This window comes from Gavialis gangeticus, unplaced genomic scaffold (assembly GCF_001723915.1).
Source record: "Gavialis gangeticus isolate Ggan-Ray unplaced genomic scaffold, GavGan_comp1, whole genome shotgun sequence".
Taxonomy (NCBI): domain Eukaryota; kingdom Metazoa; phylum Chordata; order Crocodylia; family Gavialidae; genus Gavialis; species Gavialis gangeticus.
Window position 1 is genome coordinate 22,113,127 of NW_017728995.1, and position 5,379 is coordinate 22,118,505.

A 5,379-nucleotide genomic window follows, 5' to 3' on the forward strand; every position below is an offset into this window, starting at 1 on the left:
ATTCTTTGTAGACCTGGGTTTTCCTTATAGATCTGGATCCTACAACCGTTTAAAAAAATTGCAATGATGTCCACAAGGTTAGGATTTCACCCTTTCTGTTGGTTGTCGAGCTTGCAACCAGATGGAATATCATTACAAAATATCTGTCTGATAGTAAATTTTCTGCCACATAGAGTCTGTGAAGTGTTAAAACCTTTGTCTGCAAACTTGTTGGGGTGCAAAGACTATCTGTTCTCTACCTTGCTATGTGCAGACTCAAGACACTTTCTTAGTAAATACCAAGCAATAAGGTGTATTATAGCTTTAGAACCAATTAGTCCTCAGTATTTTGAATTCCCCTCCCACACATTTCCTTGCTTTATTTTGTCTTTGTGACAATTTGGAATCTGACAGTGCTGTGCCATGAGCACTTACATTATGGCCTCAAACTTGAGATCTCCTGGCCTGTTAACCATGTGCCTTAGCATCTGTGCCACCCCAGCCCCTTCCCTTTTGCTGATCTGAATATGAACTTTGCATCCTGTGAGGTTATACACTTACATGTCTAGTAGGTGGATTAGGATCTGGCCCACGTATGCTATGTTTTCCCTAAAGAAAAGTTTTCAGGACATGATCCTGCTTTCTCAAAAGTTTTGTGAAAGTGAGGGAGAACTGGATTGGCTCTGTATCACAGCAAACAACATTTGAGAACCATCCGTTTGTTGTATAAATATTATGCTCTTACTTGATGCCTGTGGTTTTGAGTGAGAGACTGGACTATTGCTTATCTTTAAAAAAAATGCCTAAATATTTACCTTCTTGAAGCCCTGGCTGGGATGTTTCCAGCATGCCCATTTTGGATCCTTTGGTAAATTTATATTTATAAGCGTTCATGAAAGATTTAGTATTTTCTACATTAAGACATGATATTTTTAAAAGGCGTTTTACTTTTAAAACAGCAGCCTACACTGAATTTGTTACATCCGTGTGACTATTTAATACTGCTGGCTAGCTGAATTAATGAGATAATTTGTTACCGGTGTGTGATTATTTATTAGTGCCAGTTGGTCATTGGTATGCAACTGTAATTTTAATTCATTGCCAGGAACCCTCAAGCATTCTATATGGAGTTTTGAATACTGAATTTCTTTGCATTGTTGGCTCATATGTCAGTACTAAACTAATCAAAAACAGTAGAATCCTTTTAATAAGCAATTACTATCACAGACCTACTGCCTATCCCTAAATGTGCAGAATTAAAGGTGGAGTTTTCTTCAGTGCAAAGAGACTGCACAAGACTTTATGTACTATTGAAACCCTGGAAATAGAATCTAAGTGGTATATAAGTAGGATGACCATAGTATTTTTAAGGAAATCTGGGACACTGGCCCCACCTTCCAGGAACCAGCTCCCCCACCCCAAGTCAGTGATGCTGCTGCAGGCAGAGGCAGGTGGGTTAGGGCGCAGGGTGCACTCTGGCAGGGATACAGAATAATAAGGTGCACCAGGCAGGTGGGTGGGCAGGCACTGCTGGAGCAGGTGCCACCCCGCTCACATGTGCCCAGCCCAGCTTCTGAGCAGCAGCTAGAGGATGGAGGTGTGGGGGTACTGGGTTGGGCAACGCTTCTCCTGCTTGTGGAGGGGCAGGGCAGGATGTGTGGAGAGCACTGCCATGAGTGTGGGGAGCTCTTATGTGTGTACGTGCATAGTGTGTGTGTGTATGGTTTGTCCCTCTGACCATGGCACCCCCCCCCGACTTTGGGGGTCGCTCATGCCACCCACCCCTAAGGCTGGCAGCAGACAAGTTCACCCGGTCAAATTCTTTTCTCAATGTTTTTCTAACAGTATTAGGACACTCTCTTGGCACGGAGAAAAGATTGGTTGGGGGGTGTCACGTGTGAGTTGCCAGTGCTCACAGCAGCTTTCTTCCCTGCCCCAGCCCATGCTGTCCTGGCAGATCCCTGTCCCAGACAGGAGAAGTGGTGCCCAGCCCATCCTGCCACTGCTCAGGAAGAGCCTGGCCAGGTATGTACAGGGAGCAGCAGCAGCGGTGCCTTCCCACCCACCTGCCTGATGCACCATGGTGCTCCACCTCCTTGCTGGATCATGCCTATACCCCAGCAATTTGGGGCCTTTTTAAATTTTCACCAACCAGCCAAGACACCAGGTCAGCCTGTGAAATCTGGGACTGCTTGGCCAAACAGGGACATACAATCACCCTACTTTATAGGTCTTGTTAGATGGTCTTCATTTAACCCCAAATGAATGAACAATAAAAAAAATGCCTTTCAATTTGAAGCTTTACTGAACTGTCATTTAGTTTCATTCAAGCAGAGATTCCACAGGAAAATTACTTTATCATATATTGTAAAAATAATGATATTTGGTAAGAGGATTCCTCAGGAAAGCCACAAGTAAGTTTTTGCTACAAGATGGAGAAATTGTGGGGCTGTCCAGTTGGCTTTGTGTGGTCGTTGTTCAAATCTATGTAGGCCAGGTGTTCAAAAGTGCTTAGTTCCAGCACTACACATCCAAGCAGAAGAGCTGATTTCTTTTGAAAATATGGCCATATGTGTATATCAATATTTTTTAAGTATGTGTCTTGTTATTAGAGAAAGTTCTATATATCCTGCATGGTAAGGATACTTAAAGTATAATCAAAAGCCTAGCACACACTGATAGCTCTGTTCTAACGGTTTTTTCTTTTATTATTATGGCCCACAGGTTATGATTATCATCTTAAACCAACCACCTCCTGCTGATTCTTATTACATAATGAATATCCATGTTTATTTCCCAAACAGTTACCTTTCTTATCTGTAAAGATCCTCTGAAAGCTCTGTTGTATAATTTGAACTGCTAGTACCATTTTCAAAAGGAGGCTCCTCCATAGTCCACATATTGGCAAAATTCCCAGTGAAGTCAATCTGAGCTTTATTGGCTTCTGCTCCACTGTGTGAGCTCTCAGTCCTGATCCCACTGAAAGTCAATGGCAAAACTCCTACTGAGCCAACTAAGCAGTACACAGAGCAATGTAACTGAAGCAGTTTTTTGAGATGTACAAGTTTAAGTAATGTCAGTCACTGGAAGGGGAGTTTTCAAAGACACGTATAGGTTCTTGTGCTGAACTCTCACTTTCAGGATGACTTGTGTGCAAATGGAAGTAATTAAGGGATACACAGAGTATTTTTAGGTTAACTTTTCCTGGACCAATATTTTTAAGAGCACTAAGTCACACAAGACCTGAATGTTTTGGCTTGGAGTGATGTTGCAAGTTTTGCACGTGCATATATCAGGAGCCAAAGCTTATATCTAGAATCTTACAAATTTACAGCCTGATCCAGCAGACCAAGCCCTTTAACTTTTCCCTTTCTAATATAGCCCAGAGCAAAACTTTTACAACCCAGTTATATAAAACTCCTAAATATACATTTTTATACAGTGCTGACGCTACAGTTTCTAGGGTTACAGAATGGCACCTGTATGCACTTGCAGGATGAAATGTTTTTAAGGTAGAAGAATTTTGTGGTGAATAATAATTGGGAGCCCCTTATTTCTATTCAGAATGATGGTTCAGTTTTGATTGATTATTCTAGCCCTTTAGAATTTTTATTATCCAATTAGAATACTGTATTCCCACCATCAATTGAGATTTAAAATAATACATATAAAACACAGGCAGGTTAAGATCATTTAATTAGCACTAAATATTGAAAAAATACACACTACGGAGTCTATCCATTATTCCCCTAGATAGGATAGCCTGAATATAAAAATTAGGTATTCCATATCCTAGATCTTAACAAGATTAAAACAGATTAAATCTTTTAATCCTTATATCTAATCTCTATCTTGCATTTAAGTTTATGAACAATTCTAATGGGTGCTGATGCTTTAATAGCCTGTTGTTTGCAAATGAGAGTTTTGTTTTTCGTTGCAGAAAAACACATCCACATGGGATCTTCTGAGCGGTCCAAATAAATACCTACTATATTAATGAAGCTTATTTGCATGGTAAACACTTTTATTTTCCATTGTCCTTTGGAATCTCTTGTCTCAGCTTTTCATTTGTAGAATAAACAGAAAACTGCACATAGGATTTTTTTTTCTATAGAAACTGGTTTTATCTAAGAGCATTGAAGATCAAAGTGCTAATGTTTTATGAATTTCCCAATGCAGATGTTCATGTTTATGTAAATTACATGGTTATAAAGAGGCAAGAACAGGTATAATATTATATGAGGGGGAGAGGGAAAGAACTGTTTTTTGATCCACTTCCAGTTTCCTCTGAGACTTGTGTATTTTTAAAGAAATGCATGCATAGGATTTAATCCTGCAGGGGACTGAAGCACCTCCTCAAAGGGGTGATAGTTTCAGCTCCCACTGATTGCAATAGGCATATGTATTTGCTTTAAAGGAGTCATTAGCTTCAACCTCACCTGGCCTTACTACTTGCCACCAGACATAATTCATCCCCAAACTCTAATTCTTGGGAATGGGAAAACAGCTACACAGGTTTGTGCATATGCATAAGTCTCAGTTAATCTTTGTACTTTGTTATAAATAAATACTTTGCTATTATTTCAAATTATTTTTATTTGCATTCAGAGAGACACAAGATTATAAGGCCAGAAGTGATAATCTACTCTGAGTGCTGGTATTATAAAGGTCCTGAAATAATTTCCATTTAAACTAAAGCAGAAGATTATAGTGGCACCTGAAGTTCTAGCAAGGTTGAGGCAATAAGGCCCATGCCAACAATGTAAGAGACCATTGCCTGGAAGACTATATTGTCTAAACAGACTAGATGAATTGTAGTAGAAAGGAAGTGTTATTGTTATTCACATGTTGCAGCTAGACAACTGAGCAACAGAAGTCCTTATCCAAAGACCAATCAAGTCAGTGGTTGCCTATACACATGCTCCTTTGTGTTCTAATTAGAATGCGTTGGAACAGGCCTGATCAGTCAAGTCTGCTTCACATTCTAATTAGAAAACTCCAGCGTCACCGCGCGCTGCATGGTGTATTAATTCGCCATGCATTTTAAAATGGCCAAGTTTTAGATAAAGCATCCCACAGACATTTTTAAACATGGGGGCTTAATACACATGATGCTGCAGCATGTTAATTAGAGCAGCTGCCCAGGAACCGCTCTAGTTAAAATGCCCTGCTGCCACCTCTGAGCACACGTATTGGCAGCCAATGATTCCAGTGGATTCTGAACTGGCAAAAGAGAGGTAAAGGCCTGATTCAAAAAAAAATCAATTATGCACGTGCTTGATTTAAACATACAATTAAGTGATTTGGTAGGTCAAGACCTACTTGCCTAGAGCCACACAGAAATGTGTAATACAGCTGGGATGTTAACCCCATCTTCAGCAATTCCCCTGAATACATTAC